This window comes from Pseudophryne corroboree, chromosome 7 (assembly GCF_028390025.1).
Source record: "Pseudophryne corroboree isolate aPseCor3 chromosome 7, aPseCor3.hap2, whole genome shotgun sequence".
Lineage (NCBI taxonomy): Eukaryota > Metazoa > Chordata > Amphibia > Anura > Myobatrachidae > Pseudophryne > Pseudophryne corroboree.
In genome coordinates, this window is record NC_086450.1 from 236,722,173 (window position 1) to 236,742,973 (window position 20,801).

General features: G+C 49.2%; 1 long non-coding RNA gene across 1 annotated transcript in view; it reads left to right on the forward strand.

The window, feature by feature from the left end:
• LOC134945026 (uncharacterized) overlaps positions 1-17,735 on the forward strand; it is a 488,035-nt gene extending 470,300 nt beyond the window's left edge. The window contains exon 8 of the long non-coding RNA XR_010182029.1: positions 17,353-17,735. This is a non-coding gene — a long non-coding RNA (uncharacterized LOC134945026). The remainder of the gene's footprint in view (positions 1-17,352) is intronic.
• The last annotated feature ends 3,066 nt before the right edge of the window (positions 17,736-20,801 follow it).

Consider the following 20,801-nt stretch of genomic DNA (forward strand, 5'->3'; position numbering starts at 1 on the left):
TTTCCTCCTTCTTGCTTGAACATCCGTATTACTCTGGGCAGGAGTGACACCAGAGGAAACACGTACGGCAGCTGAAAGTTCCATGGAATTGACAGAGCATCCACGAACGCTGCTTGAAGATCCCTTGTCCTTGCTCTGAAGACCGGAACCTTGTGATTGTGTCAAGACACCATCAGGTCCACATCCGGAAGGCCCCACTTGTTCACGAGAAGTTGAAACACCTCTGGACGGAGGCTCTATTCTCCGCCGTGTACGTCCTGACGATTGCTTCCCAGTTCACGACCCCCGGAATGAACACTGCAGATATGGCCGGCAGATAGCGTTCTGCCCACTGAAGAATCCATGATACTTCCTTCATTGCCATGCAGCTTCGAGTGCTGCCTTGATGATTTATGTACGCCATGTACCGTGGTGGCGTTGTCCGATTGTACTTGAACAGGTCTGTTCTGTATTAGATGCTGGGCCATTGTCAACGCATTGAACACTGCCTGCAGTTCCAGAACATTTATCGGGAGTAGATACTCCTCTGTGGTCCACCGACCCTGAAGAGAGTGTTGTTCCAACACCGCGCCCCAACCTCTCAGACTGGCATCCGTCATCAGAAGGAACCAGTTGGATATCCAGAAGGGACAGCGCCTGCTCAATCGGTGGTCCTGAAGCCACCAGCTCAGTGACAGGCGGACCTCCGGAGACAAGGAGATCATCTGAGATCTGATCCGGTGAGGCAGGCCGTCCCACTTGGTCAGAATTAACTCCTGCAGAGGGCAAGAATGGAATTGAGCATACTCCAACATGTCGAAAGCTGACACCATAAGACCTAGCACTTGCATTGCCGAATGTATCGACACTTGCGGACGAGATAGGAAGCATCGAATCCTGTCCTGAAGCTTCAGGACTTTCTCCTGAGACAAGAACAACCATTGGTTGTGAGTGTCCAATACCGCTCCCAGATGTAACATGCTCCGAGCAGGAACCAGGTAAGATTTCTTCCAGTTGATCAGCCACCCGTGGGCTTTCATGCACCGGACCGTCAGATCGAGATGACACAGGAGAAGTTCTGGGGAATTTGCCAGGATCAATAAATCATCCAAGTACGGTAGGATCCTGACCACTTGACGGCGGAGTGTAGCCGTCATGACTGCCATAACTTTGGGGGAGCCATTGTCAAACCAAAGGGTAACGCACAAAATTGGTAATGAAGGTTGCCCACCGCAAACCTCAGGTACTGCTGATGAGACACCGCATTAGGAATATGCAGGTAGGCATCCTGTATGTCCAGGGAGACCATAAAGTCCCCAGGCTACAAGGTCAGAACAATAGAGCGCAGAGTTTCCATATGAAACTTGGAGACCCGCACATGCTTGTTCAAGGACTTCAGATTGAGAATGGGCCGAGAGGACCCATTTGGTTTCGGGACTAGAAACAGCGGTGAATAGTACCCCTTGCCTCTCTGAGCCAGAGGCACCTGTACTACCACTCCTGTGGTCAGGAGGGAATGTACCACCGAATGCAGAGTGTTTACCTTTGTCAGGTCCAGAGGAACATCTGTCAGGCAAAATCGATGAGGGGGACGATTCTTGAAGGGTACGGCGTAACCTTGAGTGACGACTTCCCTTACCCAGGCATCGGAAGTGGTCTTCAACCATTCCTGGGTAAAACCTTGAAGTCGGCCCCCCACCCTGGGATCCCCCAGAGGGAGGCCCGCCCCGTCATGTGGCAGGCTTGTCAGTTTTGGAAGCAGGCTGACGGGCAGCCCAGGCGCGTTTCGGTCTGGGCTTGGCAGGTCTGGAAGCACGAGCTTGCTTTGGGTACGCCTGACCTTTTGCTTTACCTGGAGGACGAAAGGGCCAAGGGAAAGTACTTTTAGCCTTCTGCATTGAAGGAGCCGTACTAGGTAGGCAAGCTGTTTTAGCAGTAGCCAGATCAGCCACAATCTTATTGAGGTCTTCTCCAAAGAGAATGTCTCCCTTGAAAGGAAGCACCTCCAGGGTTTTCTTGGAATCCATATCCACCGACCAGGATCTCAACCAAAGGATATGTCTGGCCAAGATGGACGTAGTAGCAGCCTTGGCCGCCAGCACCCCGGCATCAGATGCTGCCTCCTTAAGGTACAGAGAAGCCGTGGTAATATATGAGAGACACTTTCGAGCATGCTCAAATGCGTTAGAAGGCAGTTCTGCCTCTAGCTCCTGAGCCCACGCCTCAACAGCTTCAGCAGCCCATGTTGCTGCAATGGTTGGCCTATGCACAGCCCCCGTTAGGGTGTAAATCGGTTTCAAACAGCCCTCCACACGTCTATCCGTCGGTTCCTTCAGAGAGGTGACGGTAGTTACTGGCAGAGCAGAAGAAACTACCATGCGTGCCACATGAGAATCTACAGGCGGAGGATTTTCCCAAATTTCTCTTACGTCCTAGAGATGCTGGGGACTCCGTAAGGACCATGGGGAATAGACGGGCTCCGCAGGAGACATGGGCACTAAAAAGAACTTTAGGTATGGGTGTGCACTGGCTCCTCCATCTATGCCCCTCCTCCAGACCTCAGTTTGATACTGTGCCCAGAGGAGACTGGGTGCATTACAGGGAGCTCTCCTGAGTTTCCTGAAAGAAATAATTTTTGTTAGGTTTTTTAATTTCAGGGAGCCTGCTGGCAACAGGCTCCCTGCATCGAGGGACTGAGGAGAGAGAAGCAGACCTACTTAAATGCTTAGGCTACTGGACACCATTAGCTCCAGAGGGAGTCGGAACGCAGGTCTCTCCTAGCTGTTGGTCCCGGAGCCGCACCGCCGTCCTCCTCACAGAGTTGGAAGATAGAAGCCGGGTGAGTATAAGAAGATAAAAGACTTCAGAGGCGGCAGAAGACTTCAGATCTGCACTGAGGTAATGCGCAGCGGTAACGCTGCGCGCCATTGCTCCCACACAAAACACACACGGCAGGCACTGTAAGGGTGCAGGGCGCAGGGGGGCGCCCTGGGCAGCAATTTACACCTCTGGGACTGGTAAAACTAGATATAGTGGCTCTGTGGGCTGTATATGGGTTTCCCCCGCCAGTTTTTGAATGGATTCGAGCGGGACCGAAGCCCGCCGCTGAGGGGGCGGGACTTGATCCTCAGCACGCACCAGCGCCATTTTTCTCCACAGCACACGCTGAGAAACTGGCTCCCCGGACTCTCCCCTGCTGAACACGGTGACAGAGGGGTTTAAAGAAGGGGGGGCACATAATTTGGCGCAATCAAGATAGATCTATATATATATATATATATATATATTTATATATATATATATATATATATATATATATATAAAAGGCGCTATCTGGGAATTTTAGTTTCCAAAGTTATTGGCGCTGGGTGTGTGCTGGCATACTCTCTCTCTGTCTCTCCTAAGGGCCTTGTGGGGGAACTGTCTCCAGATTAGAGATTCCCTGTGTGTGTGGGGTGTCGGTACGCATGTGTCGGCATGTCTGAAGCGGAAGGCTCTTCTAGGGAGGAGGTGGAGCAAATGAGTGTGGTGTCTCCGTCGGCAACGCCGACACCTGACTGGGTGGATATGTGGAATGTTTTAAATGCAAATGTGAATTTATTACACAAGAGGTTGGACAAAGCAGAGTCCATGGAATGTACAGGGAGTCTAGACCTGCCTTTTACTATGTCGCAGGGGCCTTCTGGGTCTCAAAAGCGCCCACTATCCCAGGTTGTAGACACGGATACCGACACGGATTCTGACTCCAGTGTCGACTATGATGATGCGAAGTTGCAGCCAAAATTGGCTAAAAGTATTCATTATATGATTATTGCAATAAAAGAGGTGTTGCATATCACAGATGACCCCTCTGTCCCTGACACGAGGGTGCTCATGTATAAGGAAAAGAAACCTGAGGTAACCTTTCCCCCTTCTCATGAGCTGAACGAGTTATTTGAAAAGGCTTGGGAATCTCCGGACAAAAAACTGCAGATTCCCAAAAGGTTTCTTATGGCATATCCTTTCCCGGCTAAGGACGGGATACGGTGGGAATCCTCCCTAAGGGTGGACAAAGCGTTGACACGCTTATCCAAAAAGGTAGCGCTGCCATCTCAAGATACCGCAACCCTCAAGGATCCTGCTGATCGCAGGCAGGAGACTACCTTGAAGTCAATTTACACACATACTGGTACATTACTCAGACTGGCGATAGCGTCGGCTTGGGTTTGTAGCGCTGTAGCAGCGTGGACAGATACCTTATCTGCTGATATAGATACGCTGGATAAGAAAACCATTTTATTGACCCTGGGTCATATTAAGGATGCTGTCCTATATATAAGAGATGCTCAGAGAGACGTTGGCCTACTGGGGTCCAGAGCCAACGCTATGGCGATTTCTGCTAGACGAGCCCTATGGACCCGACAATGGACGGGTGATGCCAACTCGAAGAGGCATATGGAGGTTTTGCCTTACAAGGGTGAGGAATTGTTTGGGGAAGGTCTCACGGACCTGGTTTCCACAGCTACTGCAGGTAAATCAACTTTTTTGTTTTATGTTTCCTCACAACCTAAGAAAACGCCACATTATCAGATGCAGTCCTTTCGATCGCATAAACCCAAGAGAGTACGGGGACCTTCCTTTCTTGCCAGAGGTAAGGGCAGGGGGAAAAAGCTGCCAACTACAGCTAGTTCCCAGGAGCAGAAGTCCTCCCCAGTGGGGGCACGTCTTCGACTTTTCAGCCACGTCTGGGTTCACTCACAGGTAGATCCCTGGGCAATAGAAATTGTTTCCCAGGGTTACAAGCTGGAATTCGAAGAGGTGCCTCCTCGCCGGTTTTTCAAATCGGCCCTACCGGCTTCTTTCCCAGAGAGGGAGATAGTTTTAAATGCAATTCAAAAATTGTGTCTTCAACAAGTGGTGGTCAAGGTTCCCCTGCTTCAGCGGGGGATGGGGTTTTATTCAACCCTGTTTTTGGTCCCGAAACCGGACGGTTCGGTCAGACCCATTTTAAATTTAAAATCCTTAAACCTATACTTAAAAAGGTTCAAGTTCAAGATGGAATCGCTCAGGTTGGTCATAACCAGCCTGGAAGGGGGGGATTATATGGTGTCCCTGGGCATAAAGGATGCATACCTTCATGTCCCCATATATCCGCCTCATCAGGCGTTCCTGAGATTTGCTATACAGGATTGTCATTACCAATTTCAGACGTTGCCGTTTGGGCTTTCCACGGCCCCGAGGATTTTCACCAAGGTAATGGTGGAAATGATTGTGCTCCTCCGCAAGCAGGGTGTCACAATTATCCCGTACTTGGACGATCTCCTAATAAAAGGGAGATCAAGAGAGCAGTTGCTGAACAGCGTATCGCTTTCCCTGAGGGTGTTGCAGCAACAAGGCTGGATTCTCAATATCCCGAAGTCACAGTTGGTTCCGACGACCCGTTTGCCTTTCTTAGGCATGATTCTGGATACAGACCAGAAAAGGGTTTATCTCCCGATGGAAAAGGCCCAAGAACTCATGAATTTGGTCAGGGACCTCTTGAAGCCAAAAAGGGTGTCGGTGCATCACTGCACTCGAGTTCTGGGAAAGATGGTGGCGTCTTACGAGGCCATTCCGTTCGGCAGGTTCCATATGAGGACTTTTCAGTGGGACCTTCTGGACAAGTGGTCCGGGTCACATCTACAGATTCATCAGATGATCAGCCTGTCCCCCAGGGCCAGGGTATCTCTCCTGTGGTGGCTGTAAAGTGCTCACCTTCTAGAGGGTCGCAGGTTCGGCATTCAGGACTGGGTTCTGATAACCACGGACGCGAGCCTCCGAGGTTGGGGAGCAGTCACACAGGGAAGAAACTTCCAAAGTCTCTGGTCAAGCCAGGAGGCTTGTCTTCACATCAACGTACTGGAATTAAAGGCCATATACAACGGCCTTCGTCAAGCGGAGACTTTGCTTCGCGACCTACCGGTTCTGATTCAGTCAGACAACATCACCGCAGTGGCTCATGTAAACCGCCAAGGTTTAACAAAGAGCAGAGTGGCAATAGCAGAAGCCACCAGGATTCTTCGCTGGGCAGAAAATCATGTAAGCGCTCTGACAGCAGTCTTCATTCCGGGAGTGGACAACTGGGAAGCAGACTTCCTCAGCAGACACGATCTACATCCAGGAGAGTGGGGACTTCATCAGGAAGTCTTCGCAGAGATTGCAAGTCAGTGGGGACTGCCTCAGATAGACATGATGGCGTCACGCAGGGACGTGCAGTCAGGGGAGGCAGTGCCTCCCCTGTCATTAATTATTACAATAATACAAAGCAGATACATATGACACATATTCTGTGTCATATGTATCCACTTTATATTATTATAATCATTGTAGTCCATGTAATTAGTTTGGGAGGCACTAATAGCTAGTGCCTCCCGTAGCCAGTGGAAACAGGGACAAAGCGGGGGGGCGGGGCCATGCGCTGGGCTGTAAAAGCACATTACAAAAGAAGGGGAATGCGGCACTACAAGTGCCTCGCTGGCAGGGAAAGCACGCCCCTGCTAGCGAGGCACCAGTGATTGGACAGCGGATCCAGTGCTGGATCCGCTGGTCCAATCACATAGACGCGGCCAGAAGAAGCGACGAGACCCATCAGGTACTGCTGCGGTGGCGCCGGGATGCGGCGCTGACTTCATTAAGAGCGGCTCCCTGCCTCCTTATTCACGGCACAGCACTGTCCTTGTTGCCGCTGCCGGACCGGCGCCTGACACACACAGGCAGAGCGGAAGACACAGTGCAGCAGCAGTACATGGAGGAGGGGGGAGAGCGGAAGACATGGGGCGCACCAGCAGCGGTACAGGGTGGAGGGGGGAGAGCGGAACGGCAGATCTGTCTACTGTGTCCCCCCCTCCCCCTACTAACTAAAGTGTGTTCCATGTCCCCCCTCCTCCTAACTAAAGTGTGTCCCATGTCCCCCCCCCTAACTAAAGTGTGTGCCATGTCCCCCCTACCCTCCTAACTAAAGTGTGTGCCATGTCCCCCCCCTAACTAAAGTGTGTGCCATGTCCCCCCCTCCTAACTAAAGTGTGTGCCATGTCCCCCCCGTAACTAAAGTGTGTGCCATGTCCCCCCCTCCCCTCCTAACCAAAGTGTGTGCCATGTCCCCCCCTCCTAACTAAAGTGTGTGCTCTGTCCCCCCTCTAACTAAAGTGTGTGCCGTGTCCCCCCCTCTAAATAAAGTGTGTGCCGTGTCCCCCCCTCCCCCTACTAACTAAAGTGTGTGCCATGCCCCCCCACTCCTAACTAAAGTGTATGCCATGTCCCCCCCTCCTAACTAAAGTGTGTGCCGTGTCCCCCCCTCTAACTAAAGTGTGTGCCGTGTCCCCCCCTACCCCTCCTAACTAAAGTGTGTGTCGTGTCCCCCCCTCTAACTAAAGTGTGTGCCGTGTCCCCCCCTCCCCCTACTAACTAAAGTGTGTGTCATGTCCCCCCCTCCTAACTAAAGTGTGTGCCATGTCCCCCCTCCCCCTCCTAACTAAAGTGTGTGGCGTGTCCCCCCTCTAACTAAAGTGTGTGCCATGTCCCCCCCTCCCCCTCCTAACTAAAGTGTGTGCCGTGTCCACCCCTCTAACTAAAGTGTGTGCCGTGTACCCCCCTTTAACTAAAGTGTGTGCCATGTCCCCCCCTCCCCCTCCTAACTAAAGTGTGTGCCGTGTCCCCCCCTCTAACTAAAGTGTGTGCAGTGTCCCCCCCTCTAACTAAAGTGTGTGCCATGTCCCCCCCCCCCCAGGCACATAAAGATGGGATCCAGACCCAGCCCACAGTCAAGAGCTTTGCCGGTGGTGAGTGGAAACCACACTATCAGCTCAGAGTCCTGTCCCGCACAATCACTGATAGAGACCCACGTGTGACAGACTGAAGAAGTGAGGAGGCACTGCACATATCTGGTAAGTGACTGTTGGGGGGATTTAGAGCATTTGTTTATTCTAATCTATTTTTTAGGCCCCTGTCCTCACCCTCCCTGTAACTCCCTCTTCAGTTCTACTGCCCTTACCCTCCCTGTAACTCGCCCCTCATGATCCCTCTAACTCCCTGTCAGCGTCCCTACCCTCACCCTTCCTCTAACTCCCTGTCAGCGTCCATGCACTCACTCTCCCTATAATACCCCATGAGCGTCCCTGCCCTCACCCTCCCCATCAGCATTCCTGCCCTCACCCTCTCTGTAACTCGCCCCTCATGATTCCTCTAATTCCCTGTCAGCGTCCCTACCCTCACCCTTCCTCTAACTCCCTGTCAGCGTCCATGCACTCACTCTCCCTATAATACCCCATGAGCGTCCCTGCCCTCACCCTCCCCATCAGCATTCCTGCCCTCACCCTCTCTGTAACTCGCCCCTCATGATTCCTCTAATTCCCTGTCAGCGTCCCTACCCTCACCCTTCCTCTAACTCCCTGTCAGCGTCCATGCACTCACTCTCCCTATAATACCCCATGAGCGTCCCTGCCCTCAGCCTCCCCATCAGCATTCCTGCCCTCATCCTCTCTGTAACTCACCCCTCAGGATTCCTCTAACTCCCTGTCAGTGTCCCTACCCTCACCCTTCCTCTAACACCCAGTCAGCATCCATGCACTTACTCTCCCTATAACACCCCATGAGCGTCCCTGCCCTCACCCTCCCTGTAACTCCCTCTCAGCAACCCTACCCTCACTTGCCCTCTAACTCCCCGTCAGCATCCCTGCCCTCACCCTCCCTGTATCTCTCCCTCAGCGTCCCTGCCCTCACCCTCCCTGTATCTCCACCTCAGCGTCCCTGCCCTCACCCTCCCAGTCAGCTTTCCTGCCCTCACCCTCCCTGTATCTCCCCCTCAGCGTCCCTGCCCTCACCCTCCCAGTCAGCTTTCCTGCCCTCACCCTCCCTGTATCTCCCCCTCAGCGTCCCTGCCCTCACCCTCCCAGTCAGCTTTCCTGCCCTCACCCTCCCTGTATCTCCCCCTCAGCGTCCCTGCCCTCACCCTCCCCGTCAGCTTTCCTGCCCTCACCCTCCCTGTATCTCCCCCTTAGCGTCCCTGCCCTCACCCTCCCCGTCAGCTTTCCTGTCCTCACCCTCCCTGTATCTCCCCCTCAGCGTCCCTGCCTGCATACAGTGTAATGTGAATAAGATTGCGCTACAGTGTGGCGTAATTTGAATTGGAGGTACTGTTCTCAGGTGCTATTGTGTCCACGCCCCTTCCTTGGGAGACCACACCCCTCTTTTGTGATGCACGCTGTCCCTTTATGAGTTAAGGGAGGTAGGGCGCCGAACACCCTTGCACCGGCCCTGAGCGGCACCTACACTCTGGCCTGCACACACATCTCAAGTGAGAGAGGGGGCAGATGTAGATATATATGTGCCTTCCCAGCCAAAGACCTCACCGCACGTCACTGGCGTCACGCCTCAACAAAAAGCTACCGAGGTATTGCGCCAGGTCATGGGACCCTCAGGCGGTAGCAGTGGACGCCCTGGTGACACCGTGGGTGTTCCAGTCGTTCTATGTGTTTCCTCCTCTTCCTCTCATCTCCAAGATATTGAGAATCATAAGACGAAGAGGAGTACAGACAATTCTCATTGTTCCAGATTGGCCTCGAAGGGCCTAGTATCCGGATCTGCAGGGAATGCTCACAGAAGATCCGTGGCCTCTTCCTCTCAGAGAGGACCTGTTACAACAGGGGCCCTGTCTGTTCCAAGACTTACCGCGGCTGCGTTTGACGGCATGGCGGTTGAACGCCGGACCTAGCTGAAAAGGGCATTCCGGATGAGGTCATTCCGACTCTGATAAAGGCTATGAAGGACGTGACAGCAAAACATTATCACCGTATATGGCGGAAGTATGTATCTTGGTGTGAGTCCAGGAATGCTCCTCCGGAAGAATTCCATCTGGGCCGTTTCCTTCACTTCCTACAGACTGGAGTGAATTTGGGCCTAAAATTAGGCTCCATTAAGGTTCAGATTTCGGCCCTATCCATTTTCTTTCAGAAGGAATTGGCTTCTCTTCCGGAAGACTTTTGTGAAGGGAGTGCTGCATATCCAGCCTCCTTTTGTACCTCCTTAACATGGTGTTACGGTTCCTTAAGTCTCACTGGTTTGAACCTCTTAAAACGGTGGAATTAAAGTATCTCACTTGGAAAGTGGTCATGTTGTTGGCCTTGGCATCGGCAAGGCGAGTGTCGGAATTGGCGGGATTATCTCACAAAAGCCCCTATCTGGTTTTCCATGTGGATAGACAGGAGTTGCAGACTCGTCCTCAATTTTTGCCCAAGGTGGTTTCATCTTTTCATATGAACCAACCTATTGTGGTGCCTGGGGCTACGCGGGACTTGGAGGATTCCGAGTCCCTTGATGTGGTCAGGGCATTTAAAATTTATGTGGCCAGAACGGCTCGGGTTAGGAAAACAGAGGTTCTGTTTGTCCTGTATGCAGCCAACAAGGTTGGCGCTCCTGCTTCTAAGCAGACTATTGCTCGCTGGATCTGTAACACAATTCAGCAGGCTCATTCTACGGCTGGATTGCCGCTACCAAATTCTGTAAAGGCCCATTCCACTAGGAAGGTGGGCTCGTCTTGGGCGGCTGCCCGAGGTGTCTCGGCATTACAGCTTTGCCGAGCGGCGACTTGGTCGGGTTCAAACACCTTTGCAAAGTTCTACAAGTTTGATACCTTGGCTGATGAGGACCTCATGTTTGCTCAATCGGTGCTGCAGAGTCATCCGCACTCTCCCGCCTGTTTTGGAGCTTTGGTATAATCCCCATGGTCCTTACGGAGTCCCCAGCATCCTCTAGGACGTAAGAGAAAATAAGATTTTAAACCTACGGTAAATCTTTTTCTCCTAGTCCGCAGAGGATGCAGGGCGCCCGTCCCAGTGCGGACTACATTCTGCAAGACTTGTATATAGTCTCTGCTTACATAAGGGTTATGTTACAGTTTTGATCAGTCTCGGGCTGATGCTGTTTTGTTTCATACTGTTGACTGGTTCGTATATCCATGTTATAAGATGTGGATGGTGTGGGCTGGTATGAATCTTGCCCTTAGATTAACAAAAATCCTTTCCTCATACTGTCCGTCTCCTCTGGGCACAGTTTCTCTAACTGAGGGTTGGAGGAGGGGCATAGAGGGAGGAGCCAGTGCACACCCATACCTAAAGTTCTTTTTAGTGCCCATGTCTCCTGCGGAGCCTGTCTATTCCCCATGGTCCTTACGGAGTCCCCAGCATCCTCTAAGGACTAGGAGAAAAAGATTTACCGGTAGGTTTAAAATCTTATTTTTACATATCTCTGAAGAGAGAGGATAGCGAGCCAACAGTCTCTTATTTGGTGTGAATTTTGTCCCCGGACTTTCCCAGGATTCCTGATGTATGTCAACCAGGTGTTCAGAATGAGGTAAAACTTGTTTAACCACCTTCTTACGTTTAAACCTATCCGGCTTTTTAGAGACAGCCTCAGGCTCAGAATCATCAGACACCTGAAGAATGAGCCTAATTGCCTCAATCAGATCAGGGACATCCACCAATGACTACCCTTCCCCATCAGAAACATCTGAGTCAGTGTCTGTGGGATCAGTATAAGCACCATCCTCGTCAGAGGACGTGTCCGGGATAACAGTGGATTGGGAGGAGGTAATGGCCCATTTAGAAGACGACTTAGTCTTAGGCGGGCGAGAGTGACACTTAGATTTAGTCAGTGACCAGTTCAAATGCTGTAACTGAGTAGAGATTTGATCTGCCCATGGCGGATTAATAGCAGGGACCAAATACTGCTGCAATGGCACAGGTGGTCCCACAGGGGGCGCCAAGTTAGTTACAAGCGTGTTTAACAGCGTGGAAAAGGTAGCCCAAGGTGGGTCATTTGTTGCCCCTGGTGCTACAGCCCCACTGGAGGGTAAGGAACCCCCTGAACCTGAACTCTCTGCTGCCAAATTTTCCTCCAAAATGCCTGCAGCATCATCACAACATGGTGTGGGAGAAGCCCCAGCTCCGTTACCTCTTGTAGCTGACATAATAGTAAGCACAATATTGGGCAACCTGGTACAATTTGTAGCAGCGATATACCTAGCAAGAACTCCCCGTAAAGTGTGAATGTGGCAGCACAACTACCGGGAGTCCAAGAGCTATATAGGGTGATTATAAATCAAAAGTAAAAATACACAGCAAGTATATCTTGTGAAAAAAATCCTATATTATACAGAAAAACCTTATACACTTAGCCCCCACAGATTATGGAATATAGGAATAGCACGCTCAGTTAAATACCCAATAGGGCAGCCATGCAGCAGCTACATGCACATACACATATATAGTCACAAGCATATCATGCAGAAATTATGCGTCATAAAACTTCACTGGACTAGCAATACAAAGTAATACTCAGTATAGCTATATGTGTCAACAATAGATATAACAAAGCACAGTGAACACTGGATGTATATCACAGGGTGTTTGTACCCACACAACCCAGAATGTATGCACTCTTTCTTAACTAACACTGGCCCTCATTCCGAGTTGATCGGTCGCAAGGCGAATTTAGCAGAGTTACACACGCTAAGCCTACGCCTACTGGGAGTGTATCTTAGCTTCTTAAAATTGCGACCGATGTATTCGCAATATTGCGATTACAAACTACTTTGCAGTTTCTGAGTAACTTCAACCTTACTCTGCCTGTGCGATCAGTTCAGTGCTTGTCGTTCCTGGTTTGACGTCACAAACACACCCAGCGTTCGCTCAGACACTCCCCCGTTTCTCCAGCCACTCCTGCGTTTTTTCCGGAAACGGTAGCGTTTTCATCCACACGCCCATAAAACGCTGTGTTTCCGCCCAGTAACACCCATTTCCTGTCAATCACATTACGATCGCCGGAGCGATGAAAAAGCCGTGAGTAAAAATACTATCTTCATTGTTAAATTACTTGGCGCAGTCGCAGTGCGAATATTGCGCATGCGTACTAAGCGGATTTTCATTGCGATGCGATGAAAAATACCGAGCGAACGACTCGGAATGAGGGCCACTGTCCCAGTGACTGGTAGAATACTTAAGTGTCATGTAAAATGCACAGCGCTGGCGATCAGGCGGCTTTACAGAGGAGGATTTGCCCCAATAGTCCCAAGAACAGCTCAGCTCCATGTGTGATGGCGGCTGACAGGGAGTGAGGGAAAGATATACAGCTCCAAGGCGGGAACATTCACAGAAATGGCGCCCTGGGGCTGGGGGAGGGGCTACAGGTTAGGCCTACTTCCCCTGCTGGCATCCCCACCGGGCGCTTGTGGGCCATAAAAAAGGGGGTTTTCAGAGGTAAAAACCCCCCACCTGTGCCCAGAGTCCCCGGTGGCTAGTGGAGCGGCTGCCCAGTAACAGTGTCCACGCCACAGCCGCGCCGGATCGTGGTAACAGCGGCCAAAGAGACCCCTTACCTCCCCTTGAATGAGCGGCCACGCGATCCTGGAGGGCAGCGGTGGGTGTGTGTGAGTAACGAGAAGGAGACCGGAGCCTCCGGCAACCAGGGCACGGGAGTATACAGCGCCACTGGGGGGTGATGGAGCTGCAGCAGGGAATGTCTTTCTGACATTAAACGCTGCAGCCCTTGAAGTCTTAAAAGTATTTCTTTCTTCTGTTCTTCAAATAAAGCTATAAATGGGCTGCAAGAGGCAGCCCCCTGTTGATTGCCTGCTTACTGCATGGCACCAACTTACAAACTGAGCTCCTGTGCACAGAGGCGGGGTTATAGAGGAGGCAGCGCTGTGCATCGTGGGAACTGTCAAAGCTTTGAGCCTGTTGGTGCCTCGGATCAAGATCTTATTTTACACCCCGATGTTAATCCTTGTGTAGCCCAGTGTACCCCGCAACAGAAACAATATTCTTTTTTTTACACAAAGGCTATCAGGGATGGGGGGGGACAGTTGGGGGGGGTTTAATGCCATGGCCGCAGGGACCGATATAAAAGTGTCCCCCGGATGTGGCATTATCTCTCTGGCTAGTGGAGCCCGGTGCTGGTTTTAAAAATACGGGGGACCCCTACATCTGTTGTCCCCCGTATTTTTGGAACCAAGACCTGACGTAGAGCCCGGTGCTGGTTGTATAAATATGGGGGTCCCTACGCATTTTTTCCCACGTATTTTTACAACCAGGGCCGGCTCAAAGAGCCCGAGGCTGGTTATACATAGGAGGGGGCACCCCACGCAATTTTTTTTTTTACTTTTAACTCTTTAAACACTTCTCATAATGTGCACAATGAAGCCCTGCATGGATCTCACTGATCCGGCCGGGCTTCATTGTGTTATGTCTGGCAGTGTTTTACTAATCACTCCCGTAAAACACTGCCCGACAATACGAATCACATCGACATTGGAAAATACGAAAACTCGGCAGATTAGTAAATTACCGAAAATGGATTCAAAAAGTTGTAGCAAAATACGTCCGATAAAAATCGAGATTAAACTCCCAGCAAATCGGCACAAACACGATTTTTAGTAAATATACCCCCAAGTTGCACTTGGACATAAACTATGCTGTGCATTATTGATAAACAATTATAAATATAAAAATTACATTTCTAATGAAGGCAGCAGCTTAGTTCTTTGCTGGCTCAGAGATGTCACCGTCAATGACTTCTGGCAACTGAAGGGGGCGAGACCTTCAGATTAAGAGGCATAACATTACACTATAACTACAAACATATAGGATACCACTGAGTCAGCGCTGTGTGGAGGGCAAAACAGTCGTGTTCTTGTAGTCTCTTTCTTTTGACTCAATAAACCGAAAAAGAAAGAGATATGTAGGACATAGTGCAGTACCTTAGGTTAAAAAGTTTTAATCACACATAGTCACAATACATAAAACAATGAAAATAACTAGATGACATCATGGAATAAACCACTTTCTGTCAATTAGGTTGTACAGCACATGCTGTTTGGCATTCTTTGGTGGACTAAATCCTGCACAGGTAAGGACAATGGGTAATTACCAAGAGTAGGTAAGAACTGCCAATAGACAGTTCTACAAGCGTGTAAACATTAGGCTTTTCCGGCTGCAGCAGGAGAGTTCTCTAGTAAACATTAGGCTTTTCCGGCTGCAGCAGGAGAGTTCTCTATTGTCAATCCGCCTCCCTGATCTGGCATAGATTGTATCACGTCCTCCTTTGGTCATGTAAGTCCACTGGGGCACCCACGCGTTCCGACCCTGCCTGGGTCTTTCTCAAGGTCAGCTCCCTTTGTGAATGCCTTGTCTGTCTCCCAATCCGGTTTATAAATCCCTCTCTCCCTTCTAATTGGTCCCGGCACAGCTGGTCGCTATACAAAATTATTCCTATTAGTCTCTGACACTCATGTGCCGGGAACACCTCCCTATGACATCTTGTCTGAGTGTTTCCAATCAGGGTAAAGCAAAGATCCCACAGTCCGGTCACGTGATTTCTGGAAAAAACTTCATCATCTCCTCTAGTCATGTGTCCACTTTCTTTATACGAACACGGCTAGAATCTCGTCCTCCAGTCACATGATAAAGCGTGCGTCACCGCGTCATCGGTCATATGACTGTTGTTTTGTATACTTTCGTTGTCGCAGTAACCATTCTCTTCCGCGATCACTGTGGCATCTAGTACATTAGTGTCAGTGGTTACTATAGTGACGACATTCAATTCAAATCCCGGACTGCTTAGATCTTTCAATGTCCTTGGAGGCCAATTATATGTAAGATGTTCGGATCTTTGCTTTACCCTGATTGGAGACACTCAGACAAGATGTCATAGGGAGGTGTTCCCGACACACAAGTGTCAGAGACTAATAGGAATAATTTTGTATAGCGACCAGCTGTGCCGGGACCAATTAGAAGGGAGAGAGGGATTTATAAACCGGATTGGGAGACAGACAAGGCATTCACAAAGGGAGCTGACCTTGAGAAAGACCCAGGCAGGGTCGGAACGCGTGGGTATCCCAGTGGACGTACCTGACCAAAGGAGGACGTGATACGATCTATGCCAGATCAGGGAGGCGGATTGACAATAGAGAACTCTCCTGCTGCAGCCGGAAAAGCCTGATGTTTACACGCTTATAGAACTGTCTATTGCCAGTTCTTACCTACTCTTGGTAATTACCCATTGTCCTTACCTGTGCAGGATTTAGTCCACCAAAGAATGCCAAACAGCATGTGCTGTACAACCTAATTGACAGAAAGTGGTTTATTCCATGATGTCATCTAGTTATTTTCATTGTTTTATGTATTGTGACTATGTGTGATTAAAACTTTTTAACCTAAGGTACTGCACTATGTCCTACATATCTCTTTATTTTTTTCGGTTTATTGAGTCAAAAGAAAGAGACGACAAGAACACGACTGTTTTGACCTCCACACAGCGCTGACTCATTGGTATCCTATATGTTTGTAGTTGTCTGTTTGATTGGAGGGTGGAGAAACCTCCATCTAGTGACACCCGAATAGCAGCTGTTAGCAGCGCACTGTCACCTATCTACTTCTGTTGATAACATTACACTATGTTTTCATGGTATTAGATGTGGTTTTATGTCGCTGATCCTTGAGAAATGTTATATCTCAAATCAGTTTCTTATAACTGTACATCTCTTCTTCCCGGACACTCATTATTGAGGTGACAGGTTCTCTTCTGTAATTTACAGACTTCGAATAGACTTTAGTGACATGAAAACATTTTTTTTTTAAATCCATCTCTGTATGTATACCAGGAAGATTTTCTATGGATCGAACAATTAGTATGTTATGCAGTCTGTTTAGCATGCTAATTGCCCAGACTAATATGCTAATCATGGACATTGTCAGCCCAATGTCACCAATAAGAAGCCTTGGTATAGGCTAGTGGTCTGTTAGTTGAGGGGCAAAGTCTACATTTTATTAATGTGCTGAGATCTCTACCTGTCCATCGGGGGGAGGCAATCACAATGGTGGCAAGTGCTCTTCAAACGTTATCAAATATTGTTGATGATATCCACTGATATATATATATATATATATATATATATATATATATATATAGTGAAAATTTAGGAACTCTTGCACTGTTGACAGATGTTACACCCCATATGATTGAAGCTTGAAAATCATTAAACTTAATCCTTTAATGGCAAACAGAGGCCATAAACACATTCTGCGCCATGCCTCTGTCAGCAGCATAAACACCACTTAATTGCTTTTTTAATATAACATAAAGAAGGTCTCCCACCAGGGAACGCTTGGGAATAGGTATTTCTACTGAGAAACACAGAAACGAGGAGCTTTTCATGGGAAGGTTCTCATAACATCAGCCCTTGTGAGAAGGGTCTACTTATGTTTTTCTCTCATTGTCTGTCCCTGTTTTTTTAACTTTCTTTCAAGGGAAGTTCTAACAAAGGAAGAGCCGACGACCTTTTGAACTTCATTTAATTTTTCACAGGGATGGCCGAGGGAAAAAAATGCTTTTTCCCATTGATCCAGCAAAAGAAAGTCTACAGGACAGCAACATACAGACTCAAGGAAGCCCAACCTGAATCTCAAGGGATCTGTCCAGGGAAAAGTCAGGATGAAAGTCCAATCTCAGCATTTCAGGCATTTACAGCTGAAGAACAGCAGTAACATTTTATCAAAAGAGAAGGGAGGAACAAGTAACTGTCCATCTGTCCGGACAGTTAAATCTTAACATTGAGGGGTATATGTATCAAATCTTGGAGAGAGATAAAGTACCAACCAATCAGCTCCTAACCAATTTTTCAAATGCAGCATTAATACATTTTCCCTTGAGTGTTAATTCTAAAGATCCTCTGCTGTATTTAGAATAGATCTCTATAGACTTACAGGATCTAATAAATAAGTTAATTAGTTCTAACAAAAATTTGCATTCTATTATATTGGTTCCAGAGGCGTCACTGGGTGTGGTGACACCCTGTGCACACTCTGAACTGCTCTCGCCGCACTGGAGGCCCGGCCACTAAAGGGGTCGAGGCCTAACAAAAGGGCATGGCCTCACATAGATCTCCGTTTCTTCACTCCAGGAGCGTGTCCAGCATCCCCGGAGATGCTGGCTGCCCCCAGAGACTGGGCTATGTGGGTGCTGGCTCTTCTTGTGTGACAGGAGCTGAGTGCTGCAGAGGAATATCACACTGCAACACCCGGCTCCAGTCACTGCAAAGAACGGGCACGTGGGTGACACCCAGGAGCAGGCCACAACCCCTGCACCCGACGCAAATGATTGTTGGTCACTTCAGACAGACATTGTATACCTCAAGAACTGCAATGGCCACAAAAATTTCCAGGGATAGCTGGCTAGTAAGCTGATGACTTTCTATACATCTAACGATAGAAAGTTTGTGACTAGGCCTTAAGTGAACACTTTTCCTGTAAGAAACCATTTGCAGGAACAATACACCTTCAAATATCTCTCATCTACTTCCAATTTGATGAAACAATGGGGCTCATTTATCAACGAGTGATAAAACTCTTTGTTAATGATAAAACTCATCGTTAATGATATGATAAATGGGGCTCCAGCCAATCAGCTCCTAAATGTTATGTGAGAAACATGGTTCCAGACTCCTGTTAGTTGTGTGTGTAAAGTGTAAAGGACACATCCTATATATTAAGACACAGTAAGGTTAGGATATAAAGTGGAAATATTAGGGGAAATGTAATGACTTTTAAATGATTGCTCCTTTAAAACATCAGGCGCCAATGCTTGCACTTTGCAGGCTATTACATTTCCCCCAATATTTCAAATTTAGGACCTCATTCAGCTTGGATCACTATTGAGACAGAAATTGGTCAGAACTGCTTTTGCTAAAAATCGCATGTGAAGAGCCGCCCAGAAAGGTAAAAGACGCCCACCGATCAGGGGCGTTTTGTCAGGTCTGTATTTGTGTCTGCTCCCGGAGGGGGCACTAGCGGGTCAGTGGTGGTGCGATGGAGAAAGCAGGGAGGCTGAAGTAGATTCCTGCGCATGTGCGCATATTATATTTATTGAGAAAACACACAGGAAACAAAGGCAACTGTAATAATAGTGGTATGTGCATAAGAATCAGCGTGGAAGCTGATAGAGTCTCTGGTTCTAGAAAAGTCTCTTGGGAAATGTTCGATCTGGAAACAGATGATGAGCAGAGGTTTAACAACTGTCGGTCTGGTAACCGATGGTAGACTGGAGCAATAGATGATCAGCCTGGGAACTGATGGTGAGCAGGAGCAAATCAATAATAGTCCCTGGACCCGATGGTGAACAGAAGCAGATGACGATGGGCCTGGGAACCGATAGTGAACAGAAGCAGATGACGATGGGCCTGGGAACCGATGGTGAACAGGTGTTGGAACCACACAGGCAGTTAGCAATTACTTGGCAGCAATGAAACCAGGATTGGCTAAGCAGGAGACAGCTGTGGAATAAAGCAGGATTTCCAATGCAGATAGAATGGCACTGATACTGCTGCAGGCAGCTAACGAACAGGCGTGAGTAATAATGCAGCACCTGGAGAAAGTATATTACACACAAATTCTCACACACACACACACACACACACACACACACACACACACACACACAGTAATGTTGGCACTCCTCTGTATGTATGTGTGTGTGTGTGTATATATATATATATATATATATATATATACACAGCTATACACATGTACTGTATGTCACAAACAATCACGGAGCTATATCTATGTCACAAACACACACATAGCTACACACAACATACACACTGTGTGTGTGTGTGTGTGCGCGCACGCGTGTGTGTATGTATATATATATATATATATATATATACATACACACACTGTAGCAAACATGTATATAACAAACACAGACAGCAATATATATATATATATATATATATCTCCTATATAATAGCCCAGATCTGTGACTTTGTGCTTCATTTGCTAACGCTGGGCGGAGTCACAACAGTGGGCGGAGTTATTCAAATGAGTCACAGATCTGGACAAATCTATAGGAGACCAGGAGCAGAAGCAGATGGTATGGGCATGGCACAGGCAGGGATGCATACCTCCCAACTTTCTTCAGGCAGGAGGGACACACACACACACACACACACACACACAGCGAAAAGGGGGCGTGGCTTCACGGGAGGGCCCCGTTTTCGTCAGTGAGGGGGCATGCCCAGCGCTCTGTGAGCTGCTGGCATGCCCCCAGGGGCGGATTATGAGTCTGGGGGGCCCATGGCACTTCAGACAAGGGGCCCTATCTCATTGCTGTGCCTGCTGTGGGTTGGGGGCGTGGCCTAATCGCGGCCCGCGTGGCCACGCCCCCTTATGCAAAATCCGGGATTTTTTTTTTTTTTATTGGATTTTGGCCCCTCAGCTAGGGGTAAATCCAGAGGAGGTGGTCACTCCCCCCTACACACCCGCACAGGCAGAAGAAAGCAGGGAGACTGCTGCCTCCCTGCAACACCATAGACCTGCCAACACGCAGCAGCGTGTGCTGACTGTAGCACAATGCTGCCGCTGTTGCTGGCAGGACGGGGGAGCTTCAGAGCTGGGACAGAGCTACTCCAGCCGGGGGGCCCCCGAAAACTGTGGTGCCCATGGTACGTACCCCCTGCCGCCCCCCCATTAATCCGGCTCGGCTGCTGGAACCCCCCCTTAATCCGTACCCCCTGATGCCCCCTCTCCCTCTGTCTCCACTAAATGCACCGCTGCTCTGCTAAGCAGAACAGCAAGTACAGGAGCTTCCCAACTGCCCCCCCCCCCATCAACACCACCACCACCGCGGGACACTGTGGCCTGCGGGTGGGAGACAGCGGGACAGACCCTAAAAAATGGGACTGTCCCGCGAAAATCGGGACAGTTGGGAGGTATGGGGGTGTGTGAGGGGGTATGCCGTACAGACAGATGGGCACCGGC